This window comes from Nansenia antarctica (assembly GCF_963989245.1).
Source record: "Nansenia antarctica genome assembly, chromosome: 20".
NCBI lineage: Eukaryota > Metazoa > Chordata > Actinopteri > Argentiniformes > Microstomatidae > Nansenia > Nansenia antarctica.
This window is the reverse complement of record NC_137693.1, coordinates 638,788-653,520: the sequence shown is the minus strand read 5'-3', so window position 1 is coordinate 653,520 and position 14,733 is coordinate 638,788. Positions and strand designations below refer to the sequence as shown.

The 14,733-nt window shown below is 50.0% G+C and overlaps 1 pseudogene across 1 annotated transcript; it reads left to right on the top strand.

Annotated features, from left to right (window-relative positions):
- The first annotated feature begins 662 nt into the window (after positions 1-662).
- LOC308174827 (arylsulfatase I-like) lies at positions 663-9,227 on the top strand (annotated as a pseudogene). The gene is made up of 4 exons: positions 663-1,022; positions 6,945-7,150; positions 7,348-8,070; positions 8,716-9,227. The product of its transcript is annotated as an arylsulfatase I-like (transcript).
- The last annotated feature ends 5,506 nt before the right edge of the window (positions 9,228-14,733 follow it).

Sequence of the window (14,733 nt, the reverse complement as noted above, 5' to 3'; positions counted from 1 at the left end):
GGAGGAGAGGACAGAGGGAGAGGACAGAGGGAGGACAGGAGAGGACAGAGGGAGGACAGGAGAGGACAGAGGGAGAGGACAGAGGGAGAGGACAGGAGGAGAGGACAGGAGAGGACAGAGGGAGAGGACAGGAGGAGAGGACAGAGGGAGAGGACAGGAGGAGAGGACAGAGGGAGAGGACAGGAGGAGAGGACAGAGGGGAGAGGACAGAGGGAGAGGACAGAGGAGAGGACAGAGGGAGAGGACAGGAGGAGAGGACAGAGGAGAGGACAGAGGGAGAGGACAGGAGGAGAGGACAGGAGGGAGAGGACAGGAGAGAGGACAGAGGGAGAGGACAGGAGGAGAGGACAGGAGAGGACAGAGGGAGACAGAGGGAGGACAGGAGAGGACAGAGGGAGGACAGGAGAGGACAGAGAGTCATGACGAGTGAGAAGTTAGTGTCGGAAACATCGTTATTCACCCCCTCGGTTCAATCAGGCGCCTGCGCGCATTGAACATTTCACCACATTTTAATAATCACAAGAATGCTTATGGTGACAGCGCGGCGCACCGCAGGGCAACACAGAGGAGCTACTGTGCGTTGAGCGCAGAGGCGCGCGGTTCTAACGCGCGTTCTAAATGTCCGACTAGTGTTATCCAACGTTTTATTATTATTTAAAAACATGCACGCCGTCACCAGCCTGTCCATGGTCAGCCTCCTGAGCCTGGGCTACCTCTCCCTGGACTGGACCAGACCCAACCAGGTGGAGGTGGAGGAGGGGGGGGGGGCGCCACCAGAACGACAGAGCAGCAGCAGCGACCTCCTCCTCCTCCTCCTCCTCCGGGACCAAGCCGCGATCCAACCCTCCTCCTCACATCATCTTCATCCTGACGGACGACCAGGGCTACAACGACATCGGCTACCACAACCCGGACATACGCACGCCGACGCTGGACAAGCTGGCCGCGGAGGGGGTCACCCTGGAGAACTACTACGTCCAGCCCATCTGCACGCCCTCACGCAGCCAGCTGCTCACCGGCAGGTACGGGGGGGACACAGGTAGAGGAGGGGAGGGGTAGGAGAGGGGAGGAGGGGAGGAGAGGGGAGGAGGGTAGGAGAGGGAAGGAGGGAGGAGAGAGGGAGGAGGGGAGGAGAGGGGAGGAGGGGAGGAGGGGAGGAGGGGAGGAGGGGAGGAGAGGGGAGGAGGGAGGAGAGGGGAGGAGGGTAGGAGAGGGGAGGAGGGGAGGGAGAGGGGAGGAGAGGGAGGAGAGGGGAGGAGGGGAGGAGAGGGGAGTAGGGTAGGAGAGGGGAGGAGAGGGGAGGAGGGTAGGAGAGGGGAGGAGGGGAGGAGAGGGGAGGAGGGGAGGAGAGGGGAGGAGGGTAGGAGAGGGTAGGAGAGGGTAGGAGAGGGGAGGAGGGTAGGAGAGGGGAGGAGAGGGGAGGAGGGTAGGAGAGGGGAGAGGGAGGAGGGGAGGAGAGGGGAGAGAGGGGAGGAGGGAGAGGGGAGGAGGGGAGGGAGGGGAGGAGGGGAGGAGAGGGAGAGGGGGGGAGGAGGAGGGGCAGGTAGGATACACCACCCCTCTTCCATAATAATAATAATAACTTTTATTTGTATAGCTCTTTCCTGCAAACGTTGCAGCTCAAAGTGCTGTAATCATTACATAATCATCATTTAGTCTTTTAAAGGCAATATTAAAAAGATGGGTTTTTAGTCTTGACTTGAACATAATGTGCTGAGGTTGCATCCCTAATGTAAACTGGCAGTGAGACACAATCTGGAGCATAAAATGAGAATGCAGCCTCACCAAACCTCTTCTTTTGTACACGTGGTACACAGAGAAAGCCAGCCAAACACCCCCCCCCCTTTCATACACGAACCCCCTCGAAAACCAGATGTTGCATCTCAAGGGGGGTTTAATCCTGTCACCAGAATCTCAAATAAATAAATCCCCAAACAGTAAATAAATCTATAAATAATAAACCTAACACTTTTAGATGTTCGTTAGAGAGAATAGCTCTGTTGTTTCCAACTCTATGGCGTTGCGACATGAAACGACGTTTGCATGTGTTTTACATTTACAAGCTTGGCATTTAGCAGACGCCTTTATCCAAAGCGACTTACAACAAATACATTTGTCTAAGTAAGTGAATCATCTGCCCCATCAGTCATAGCAGGGAGAAGTGTCTCTGCTGGGCCAGTCACAACGCCAGAAGAACATTTTTCAACAACGATTAAAACGTCATGTAGTTGTTTACACAAGTCACACTCTGGCCTCGCATCCAGCAGCTCTCTGACCCAGATCTAGAACCATAGGAAGCTCTGTGTGTAAACCAGATCTAGAACCATAGGAAGCTCTGTGTAAACCAGATCTAGAACCATAGGAAGCTCTGTGTAAACCAGATCTAGAACCGTAGGAAGCTCTGTGTAAACCAGATCTAGAACCGTAGGAAGCTCTCTGACCCAGATCTAGAACCATAGGAAGCTCTGTGTAAACCAGATCTAGAACCATGGGAAGCTGTGTAAACCAGATTAGAACCATGGGAAGCTGTGTAAACCAGATCTAGAACCCATAGGAAGCTCTGTGTAAACCAGATCTAGAACCATAGGAAGCTCTGTGTAAACCAGATCTAGAACCATAGGAAGCTCTGTGTAAACCAGATCTAGAACCATAGGAAGCTGTGTAAACCAGATCTAGAACCATGGAAGCTGTGGAAACCAGATCTAGAACCATAGTAAGCTGTGGAAACCAGATCTAGAACCATAGGAAGCTCTGTGTAAACCAGATCTAGAACCATAGGAAGCTCTGTGTAACCAGATCTAGAACCATAGGAAGCTCTGTGTAAACCAGATCTAGAACCATAGGAAGCTGTGTAAACCAGATCTAGAACCATAGGAAGCTCTGTGTAAACCAGATCTAGAACCGTAGGAAGCTCTGTGTAAACCAGATCTAGAACCATAGGAAGCTCTGTGTAAACCAGATCTAGAACCGTAGGAAGCTCTGTGGAAACCAGATCTAGAACCATAGGAAGCTCTGTGTAAACCAGATCTAGAACCATAGGAAGCTCTGTGTAAACCAGATCTAGAACCATAGGAAGCTCTCTGACCCAGATCTAGAACCATAGGAAGCTCTGTGTAAACCAGGTCTAGAACCATAGGAAGCTGTGTAAACCAGATCTAGAACCGTAGGAAGTCAAGGTAGGAGGGCCTATGTGGCTAGGGGGACAGGTGGACCAGATCTAGAACAGTAGGAAGTCATCTCCATGGTTACGTAGGCTAATGCCCTGTCTGACAGCCAATCAGATCGCACAGCGGCTCCTGGAAGCTCCTCCCCCGCTGGCAGCAGTACCGCCAACACAGATGACCTTTATTAATCATTATTACTAAGAGGTGTGTGTGTGTGTGGGGGTGTGTGTGTGTGTGTGTGTGTGTGTGTGTGTGTGTGTGGGTGTGGGTGTGGGTGTGTATGTGTGTGGGGGGGGGGTGTGTGTGTGTGTGGGGGGGGGGTGTGTGTGTGTGTGTGTGTGTGTGGGGGGGGGGGTGTGTGTGTGTGTGTGTGTGGGGGGGGGGGGGGGGGGTTGTGTGTGTGTGGGGGGGGGGGTGGTGTGTGTGTGTGTGTGTGTGTGTTTGTGTGTCATTCAACAGACATTTACAGTTAAGGGTTAGGTAAGGGGGGGTGGGTGTTAGTGTGTGTGTGTGTGTGTGGGGGGGGGGGTGGTGTGTGTGTGTGTGTGTGTGTGTTTGTGTGTCATTCAACAGACATTTACAGTTAAGGGTTAGGTAAGGGGGGGTGGGTGTTAGTGTGTGTGTGTGTGTGTGTGTGTGTGTGTGTGTTTCCTGCTATGACTTGTGGATAGATGATTCACGTACTTAGTCAAATGTATTTGTGGTAAGTCGCTTTGGATAAAGGCGTCTGCTAAATGCCAAAAAATATAGAAATGTAAAGTGTGTGTGTGTGTGTGTGTGTGTGTGTGTTGGGGGGGAGGGGGCAGTTAGTGTGTGTGTGTGTGTGTGTGTGTGTGTGTGTGTGTGTGTGTGTGTGTGAGACGGTCTATGTTAGTGTGTGTGTGTGTGTGTGGTGGTCTATGTTAGTGTGTGTGTGTGTGTGTGTGTGTGTGTGTGTGTGTGTGTGTGTGTGTGTGTGTTGCAGACTGATGGTTGAGGTTTGGTTCATTGGCTGCAGCGGTGCCGAGCCAGTATAAACACAACCAGATGATCTGCTGTCAGATTAACCCTTTCCTGCCTGGTCCCAGACCTGTATGTGTTTTAGCCTGGTCCCAGACCTGTATGTGTTTAGCCTGGTCCCAGACCTGTGTGTGTTTAGCCTGGTCCCAGACCTGTGTGTGTTTTAGCTTGGTCCCAGACCTGTATGTGTTTAGCCTGGTCCCAGACCTGTGTGTGTTTTAGCCTGCTCCCAGACCTGTATGTGTTTTAGTCTGGTCCCAGATCTGTATGTGTTTAGCCTGGTCCCAGACCTGTATGTGTTTTAGTCTGGTCCCAGACCTGTATGTGTTTTAGTCTGGTCCCAGACCTGTATGTGTTTTAGTCTGGTCCCAGACCTGTATGTGTTTTAGTCTGGTCCCAGATCTGTATGTGTTTTAGCCTGGTCCCAGACCTGTATGTGTTTTAGCCTGGTCCCAGACCTGTATGTGTTTTAGTCTGGTCCCAGACCTGTATGTGTTTCAGCCTGGTCCCAGACCTGTGTGTGTTTAGCCTGGTCCCAGATCTGTATGTGTTTTAGCCTGGTCCCAGACCTGTATGTGTTTTAGCCTGGTCCCAGACCTGTATGTGCTTTAGTCTGGTCCCAGACCTGTATGTGTTTTAGCCTGGTCCCAGACCTGTGTGTGTTTAGCCTGGTCCCAGATCTGTATGTGTTTTAGCCTGGTCCCAGACCTGTATGTGTTTTAGCCTGGTCCCAGACCTGTATGTGTTTTAGTCTGGTCCCAGACCTGTGTGTGTTTAGCCTGGTCCCAGATCTGTATGTGTTTTAGCCTGGTCCCAGACCTGTATGTGTTTTAGCCTGGTCCCAGACTTGTATGTGTTTTAGCCTGGTCCCAGATCTGTATGTGTTTTAGCCTGGTCCCAGATCTGTATGTGTTTTAGCCTGGTCCCAGACCTGTATGTGTTTAGCCTGGTCCCAGATCTGTATGTGTTTAGCCTGGTCCCAGATCTGTATGTGTTTTAGCCTGGTCCCAGATCTGTATGTGTTTTAGCCTGGTCCCAGACCTGTATGTGTTTAGTCTGGTCCCAGATCTGTATGTGTTTTAGTCTGGTCCCAGACCTGTATGTGTTTTAGCCTGGTCCCAGACCTGTATGTGTTTAGCCTGGTCCCAGACCTGTATGTGTTTTAGTCTGGTCCCAGACCTGTATGTGTTTAGCCTGGTCCCAGACCTGTATGTGTTTAGCCTGGTCCCAGACCTGTATGTGTTTTAGCCTGGTCCCAGACCTGTATGTGTTTAGCCTGGTCCCAGACCTGTATGTGTTTTAGCCTGGTCCCAGACCTGTATGTGTTTTAGTCTGGTCCCAGACCTGTATGTGTTTAGCCTGGTCCCAGACCTGTATGTGTTTTAGCCTGGTCCCAGATCTGTATGTGTTTTAGCCTGGTCCCAGACCTGTATGTGTTTTAGCCTGGTCCCAGACCTGTATGTGTTTTAGCCTGGTCCCAGACCTGTATGTGTTTTAGCCTGGTCCCAGACCTGTAAGTGTTTTAGCCTGGTCCCAGACCTGTATGTGTTTTAGCCTGGTCCCAGACCTGTATGTGTTTTAGTCTGGTCCCAGATCTGTATGTGTTTTAGCCTGGTCCCAGATCTGTATGTGTTTTAGCCTGGTCCCAGACCTGTATGTGTTTAGCCTGGTCCCAGACCTGTATGTGTTTTAGCCTGGTCCCAGACCTGTATGTGTTTAGCCTGGTCCCAGACCTGTATGTGTTTTAGCCTGGTCCCAGACCTGTATGTGTTTAGCCTGGTCCCAGACCTGTATGTGTTTTAGCCTGGTCCCAGACCTGTATGTGTTTAGCCTGGTCCCAGACCTGTATGTGTTTTAGTCTGGTCCCTGCTAGGTAGCTACCAATGCGATGGTTGCAAACGTGTGTTTTGTATCAGTGTGGGCTGAGGGTCAGTATGATTCTCTCCCTCCCTCTCTCCCTCTCTCCCTCTCTCCCTCTCTCCCTCTCTCCCTCTCTCCCTCTCTTCCCTCTCTCCCTCTCTCTCTCCCTCTCTCCCTCCCTCCCTCTCTCCCTCCCTCCCTCCCTCTCTCCCTCTCTCCCTCCCCAGTGGTATGAGTCTGTTTACTACACACCACCCATCTCTGCCCAGGCCATAGTCTCATGCATTACAATGAGCCCGTACTCCGATTTCTACCTCCACTGTCCTGAGATTGTAATACATCAACGCACATTTTCTATATACAGTTCTAAAGCTAGTTTGACTGACTGATTGATGGATTCATTCATTAATAATAATACTACTAATAATAATAATTCATTATATTCATAAAGCGCTTTTTAGGGACTCAAAGACACTGATGGATCTCTCCACCTAAGTGCCAGAACCACACATATTTTCCATATCAATACATTTTGATTGGTTGGTTAGTTGGTTAGTTGGTTAGTTGGTTAGTTGGTTAGTTGGTTAGTTGGTTAGTTGGTTAGTTGGTTAGTTAGTTAGTTAGTTAGTTAGTTGGTTGATTGGTCGGTTGGTCGGTTGGTTGATTGGTCGATTGGTTGGTTGGTTGATTGGTTGGTTGGTTGATTGGTTGATTGGTGTATTGATGTATTGATGTATTGGTTGGTTGGCTGATTGGTTGATTGGTGTATTGATGTATTGATGTATATTGGTTGGTTGGTTGATTGGTTGGTTGATTGGTTGATTGCTGTATTGATGTATTGGTTGGTTGGTTGATTGGTTGATTGGTTGGCTGATTGGTTGATTGGTTGATTGGTTGATATATTGATTGGTCTCTCCTCAGGTACCAGATCCACACGGGCCTCCAGCACTCCATCATCCGGCCGCGGCAGCCCAACTGCCTGCCTGTGGAGCTGGTCACGCTGCCCCAGAGGCTGCAGCAGGCCGGCTACGCCACGCACATGGTGGGCAAGTGGCACCTGGGCTTCTACAAGCCCGCCTGCCTGCCCACCCGCCGCGGGTTCCACAGCTACCTGGGCTCCCTGACAGGTGAGACAGCCGTGGGAAGATACCAGGCGGAGAGATAGTACATTACATTTACATTGTTGGCATTTAGTAGACGCCTTTATCCAAAGCGAACTTGCAACAAAGTACATTTGTCTAAGTAAGTGAATCATCTATGTGTGTGTGTGTGTGTGTGTGTGTGTGTGTGTGTGCGTGCATGTGCGTGTGCGTGTGCGTCCCAGGCAGCGTGGACTACTACAGCTACGGCTCCTGCGACGGCCGCGACCTCTGCGGCTTCGACCTCCACGAGGACGAGGCCGTGGCCTGGGGTCAGAGGTCGAAGTACTCCACCCACCTCTACACCCAGAGGGTCCGCAAGATCCTGGCCGCCCACGACCCCTCCCACCAGCCCCTCTTCCTCTTCCTGTCCCTGCAGGCTGTGCACACCCCCCTGGTGCCCCCCAAGCCCTACATCTACCCCTACCACCGCATGGCCAACGTGCTGCGCCGGAAGTACTCGGCCATGGTGTCCATCGTGGACGAGGCGGTCCGGAACGTGACCTACGCCCTCAGGAAGTACGGCTACTACCGCAACAGCGTCCTGGTGTTCTCCACCGACAACGGCGCCCAGCCCTTCACGGGGGGCAGCAACTGGCCGCTGAGGGGGAGAAAGGGCACCTACTGGGAGGGCGGGGTCCGGGGGGTGGGCTTCGTCCACAGCCCCTTGCTGCGTCACCGCCGGAGGGTCTCCAAGGCTCTCCTGCACATCACCGACTGGTACCCGACCCTGGTGGGCCTGGCGGGGGGCAACGTGTCGCAGAGCGAGGGGCTGGACGGGTACGACGTGTGGGGCGCCATCAGCGAGGGGAAGGAGTCCCCCCGGCTGGAGATCCTCCACAACATCGACCCTCTGCACCGCAGGGCCGGGCCCGGGGCTGGGAAGGGCCCGAAACAGGGACCCAAAGGTGCCGGGTCGGGTTCGAAACAAGGTCCTAAGAGTTCTGGACTGGCATCTAATCAGGGTCCTAAGAGTTCTGGACTGGCATCTAAACAGGGTCCTAAGCATTCCAGGCCGGCTTCTAAACAGGGTCCTAAGCATTCCAGGCCGGCTTCTAAACAGGGTCCTAAGCATTCCAGGCCGGCTTCTAAACAGGGTCCTAAGAGTTCCAGGCCGGCTTCTAAACACGGTCCTAACAGCTCTGTACCAGCTTCTAAACACGGTCCAAAGAGTTCTAGGGTTTCCAGACACGATTCTAGCCAGAGGACCTCACTGGAGTCTAGGCCGGGTTCTCCTAAGCATTTTAAGCCGACCCCAGGCCAGACCCCAGGACAGACCCCAGGCCAGGGACATATCCCAGGACAGACCCCAGGACAGACCCCAGGACAGACAGCAGGACAGACAGCAGGACAGACCTCAGGACAGACCCCAGGACAGACCCCAGGACAGACCCCAGGACAGACAGCAGGACAGACAGCAGGACAGACCCCAGGACAGACAGCAGGACAGACAGCAGGACAGACAGCAGGACAGACCCCAGGACAGACAGCAGGACAGACCCCAGGACAGACAGCAGGACAGACAGCAGGACAGACCCCAGGACAGATCCCAGACCAGAACCCGGTGTGGGACACCAGCGTCCAGGCGGCCCTGCGCGTGGGCGACTGGAAGCTCCTGACGGGCGACCCGGGCCACGGGGACTGGGTCCCCCCGCAGGTCCTGGCCAACTTCCCGGTCAGCTGGTGGAACCTGGAGAGGGACACCAGCACGGCGGACGGAACCGACAAGAACGTGTGGCTGTTCAACATCACCGCCGACCCGTACGAGCGCCGCGACCTGACCGACCAGCGGCCCGACGTGGTCCGGACGTTGCTGGCCCGCCTTGCGTTCTACAACAGCACGGCGGTGCCGGTCCGCTTCCCCGCAGACGACCCGCGGGCCAACCCCGACCGCCACGGGGGCGCCTGGGTGCCCTGGGTGGCCGACGAGGAGGAGGAGGGGGAGTGGGACGGCGTGTACAAGAAAGGGAGGAACAGGAAGAAGAAGAAGAAGTGCAAGCTGTGCCGGATGAAGTCCTTCCTCAAGAAGCTCAACAAGAGGACGATGACCTTCAACACCATATAAGGAGGATAATGACCATATAAGGAGGATAATGACCATATAAGGAGGATAATGACCATGCGAGGAGGATAGTGACCATATAAGGGTGGATAATGACCATTGACCATATAAGGGAGGATAATTATCATATAAGGGTGGATAATTATCATATAAGGGTGGATAATTATCATAAGGGTGGATAATGACCATACGAGGAGGATAATTATCATATAAGGCAAGATAATGACCATATAAGGCAAGATAGTGACCATATAAGGGAGGATAATTATCATATAAGGAGGATAATTACCATATAAGGGAGGATAATTACCATATAAGGAGGATAATTACCATATACGGAGGATAATGACCATATAAGGGAGGATAGTGACCATATAAGGCAAGATAGTGACCATATAAGGGATCTGGAGATGGTGACCTATGAGGAAGATGATGATGTAATTAGTGTTGTTCCGATACCATTTTTTGATCCCGATACCGATACCGATACCTGACCGTGCAGTACTTGCCGATACCGAGTACCGATCCGATACCACGGCGTTTGAAAAAACAAAACAAAAAAACATGTTTTTTGAGCCGCATACTCACCTCGATGTAAAATTATTGCTAACACTTAGTCTGGCACTGCTCAAAACCTTTGTAAAACAGGAAAAAATACCAACAGAGAGTGAATACTATAGAACTTTTTTTTATTGTCTACCTGGTATGGTGACAAGAAAATCAACCCCTTATAAAACCTGAAATGTGGCTCTCACAGATGCCAATCAGTGCAATATCCATTTAAGATATAAAACAGTCGTAGTAGTAGTGCAACAGCAAGTGAACATTTACAAACAAAATAACTTTAGTACTTCAAAAAAAAAAAAAAAAAAAAAAACGGATTTTTTTTTTTTGTTAGTACTCGCCGATACCGATACCAGCATTTTTGTGCGTATCGGTGGCCATGCCGATACTAGTATCGGTATCGGAACAACACTAGATGTAATTATCCACTGCCAGACACGGTAACTCTGAGCCAGCTGCAGCTGTGTGGCAGCTGGACGTCATGGTTACCATCGTGCAGACCTTTTGTTTGTTGTTATTGTTTGAATGTATTTCTTTTCATTCCAAGTGTGTTTTTATTGTTTATTAATGTCGGTTCTAATGAAAGCAGACTTGTGGTGTGTGTGTGTGAGTGTGTACGTGACCTCAACACCCTGCATGTATACCTATCGGACCTGTTCAAACCCACCGGGCTTCTGGGTAGCAGTGAGATTGAGTGACGTGTGTGAATGGGGATGTAATTTAGATAATGTAAATAAAAGTAAAGAAATGTTTTAAACAGAAACTGAGCGTCATTAACCTGCCCTTCAATTCTCTCCTCGACGTTTCAGCTGGCAAACTGCTCTCTCCTGACCTCACTCTCTCATGTTGCCATGTCAACTGAATAGAATGTTTCGTCAATCTGAAGATTGTACGCCAAGTTACTGAATTGTGGCTTGTGACCAATAGAATCTTCTCATCTTGTGACCAATGGAATCCTCTCATCTTGTGACCAATAGAATCATCTCATCTTGTGACCAATAGAATCATCTCATCTTGTGACCAATAGAATCCTCTCATCTTGTGACCAATAGAATCATCTCATCTTGTGACCAATAGAATCCTCTAAGCTTGTGACCAATACAATCCTCTAAGCTTGTGACCAATAGAATCCTCTAAGCTTGTGACCAATAGAATCATCTCATCTTGTGACCAATAGAATCATCTCATCTTGTGACCAATAGAATCCTCTCATCTTGTGACCAATAGAATCATCTCATCTTGTGACCAATAGAATCCTCTAAGCTTGTGACTAATAGAATCCTCTAAGCTTGTGACCAATAGAATCCTCTAAGCTTGTGACCAATAGAATTCTCTCATCTTGTGACCAATAGAATCCTCTAAGCTTGTGACCAATAGAATCATCTCATCTTGTGACCAATAGAATCCTCTCATCTTGTGACCAATAGAATCCTCTCATCTTGTGACCAATAGAATCCCCTCATCTTGTGACCAATAAAATCATCTTAGCTTGTGACCAATAGAATCATCTCATCTTGTGACCAATAGAATCATCTCAGCTTGTGACCAATAGAATCATCTCATCTTGTGACCAATGGAATCCTCTCATCTTGTGACCAATAGAATCCTCTCAACTCTGCGGTTGACAGAAGTGTAAGCATGGGCCTTACCTTGAAATCTAAACACAGAGGGGTGGGGGGGGTGGGGGTAGAGAGAAAGAGAGAGGGAGAGTTCTACCATCTGGTTCTCCTAAACACTCCTAACTCCCCCATCACACTGTAAATGATACACTCCCTACATTCCCAGACCCAGCCCAGAGACAACGCTTAGAGTAAGGTAGAGTCTAGGGAGTAGGGGCTAGGGAGTAGGGAGTAGAGAGAGATGTAGAGAGTAGAGAGGAGAGAGAGTAGAGAGTAGAGAGTAAGGCAAGTTTATTTGTATAGCACATTTCATACAACAGGGGCAATTCAAAGTGCTTTACATGCATTATTTAAAAATACAGCAAGAGGAGCATAAGAAAATAAAAATTACAATGAATAAAAGCAAATATAAGAAGTAAATAGATAAAACATTTAAAAAGACAATAGTTAATGGAAAAAAGACATTGATAGAAGTGTTTGTGTTTAATCATAACTGGTGCAAAACATGAAGGTTTTAAGCTTAGATTTAAATATTTTAAGGGTTTGGGCCTGTTTGATTTCTTCAGGGAGTTTGTTCCAGGAGCATGCAGCAGCGTGACTGAAAGCTGCTGCACCGTGTTTTGTTTTTACTCTTGGAATTATTAGCTGATTTGTCTCAGCTGACCTTAGGGACCTTGCGGGAATATAGGGTGGGAGGAGATCTGATATGTATTTTGGTCCAAGACCATTTTGTGATTTGTATGTAATTAGGAGGATTTTGAATTCAATTCTCTGAGAGACTGGTAGCCAGTGCAGGGATCTCAGGATTGGTGTAATGTGTTCAAATTTCTTTGTTTTTGTTAGGACCCTAGCAGCGGCGTTTTGGATGAGCTGCAATTTACGAACAGCTCCTTTAGTAGGCCTGTTAGTAGACCATTACAATAATCAAGTCTACTCGAAACAAATGGATGAGTTTTTCAAGGTCTTGCTTGGACATGAAACCTCTCATTCTTGTTATGTTTTTCAGGTGATAGTAGGCTGATTTAGTTATTGAGTTTATGTGGCTGTTGAAGTTTAGATCGGAGTCTAGAATTACACCAAGATTTATGACCTGTTTTTTACTGTGAAGAGAGAGAGAATCAAGTTTTGCACTGACTTTCGATCTTTTGTCAGGTGCGCTGAATACAATTATCTCTGTTTTGTCCTTGTTTAGTCTCTCCTAGTCCACCTCCATGTCTCCTAGTCTCTCCTAGTCCACCTCCATGTCTCCTAGTCCACCTCCATGTCTCTTAGTCCACCTCCATGTCTCCTTGTCTCTCCTAGTCCACCTCCATGTCTCCTAGTCTCTCCTAGTCCACCTCCATGTCTCCTAGTCCCTCCTAGTCCACCTCCATGTCTCCTAGTCCCTCCTAGTCCACCTCCATATCTCCTAGTCTCTCCTAGTCCACCTCCATGTCTCCTAGTCTCTCCTAGTCCACCTCCATGTCTCCTAGTCTCTCCTAGTCCACCTCCATGTCTCCTAGTCTCTCCTAGTCCACCTCCATGTCTCCTAGTCTCTCCTAGTCCACCTCCATGTCTCCTAGTCTCTCCTAGTCCACCTCCATGTCTCCTAGTCTCTCCTAGTCCACCTCCATGTCTCCTAGTCCACCTCCATGTCTCCTAGTCTCTCCTAGTCCACCTCCATGTCTCCTAGTCCCTCCTAGTCCACCTCCATGTCTCCTAGTCTCTCCTAGTCCACCTCCATGTCTCCTAGTCCACCTCCATGTCTCCTAGTCTCTCCTAGTCCACCTCCATGTCTCCTAGTCTCTCCTAGTCCACCTCCATGTCTCCTAGTCTCTCCTAGTCCACCTCCATGTCTCCTAGTCTCTCCTAGTCCACCTCCATGTCTCCTAGTCCACCTCCATGTCTCCTAGTCTCTCCTAGTCCACCACCACTAGTCTCCTAGAAATGTAAATAAAACATTAGAACATGACACCTTGTACCCCTTTTCTCCTTTCCCCCTCTCTCTCTTTCTCCCTCTCTCTCCCTCTCCCTCTCTTTCCTTTCACCAATGCCAGCTGTTCGTTCCTTCGGGCCCAAAGAAAACAGTTTAGAAGCTTTTCACCAACAGCCGGGGAAGTGTTCACCCGTGGCCTGGGGCAGCAGCGTGTCTGTGTTCTAGTCTGCGGCACCACAACAACACCTTGTCGTGTTCCATCCCCCTTTGACCTTTGACCTGGTATTTTGTACGACGAACCCATGAAACTGTACTGGTACTTTTGGCATTGGACCAGTGGGGCGGTTGTATTTTACTATGTGCATCCATAACCACCAGACTGATGTGTCAGACACATACGTAAATGGTAAATGGACTGACTTATATAGTTGCCTTATTCCAAAGCGCTTTACAACGGCCTCTCATTCACCCATTCACACACACATTCACACACCGATGGCGGCAAGCTACCATGCAAGGCTCCGGCCGGCCCGCTCATTGGGAGCAATTTGGGGTTCAGTGTCTTGCCCAAGGACACCTCGATATGTGGCCAACCGGGGTTCGAACCGCCGATCTGCCGACCTTGCGATCATTAGACGGCGGCTCTACCTCCTGAGACACAGCCGCCCCACCTAACGTACAGCTCTCCTATTGGCTGTTACGTCCAGGGACGGAGAGAGGGAGAACATATTCACCTCTTCGAAAAAAATATCCTGACATTTCTTTTTTAAAGAGGAACTGGTGCAGTCATTAAATCTCTGTCAGTAGACGAGATGGAATATGGAATGTCGAGATGGAATATGGAATGCCATAATGATGGCAGAGGAAACTCTCTGAATGTTCCGGAATCATTAACAGTCTTATAAAAGACTAGCTAGCACCTTTAAACTGCCAAACTAGACTTCTGTTTTATTGTGTAGACACACACACACACGGCGCACACACACACACACACGCATGCACGGGCACACACACGCATGCACGGGCACACACACAGGCGCATGCACACACACACACACGCATGCACGGGCACACACACAGGCGCATGCACACACACACACACACGCACGCATGCACACACACACACACACACACACACACACACACACACACACGAAAAGCAGACTGAACTTTCTATGTTTTAATCTACAGTATACCAGGGGAGGCTGGGGGAGGTAGAACACCAGGGGGGGCTGGTGGAGATAGAACACCAGGGGAGGCTGTGGGAGGTAGAACACCAGGGGAGGCTGGGGGAGGTAGAACACCAGGGGAGGCTGGTGGAGATAGAACACCAGGGGAGGCTGGGGGAGGTAGAACACCAGGGGGGGCTGGTGGAGATAGAACACCAGGGGAGGCTGTGGGAGGTAGAACA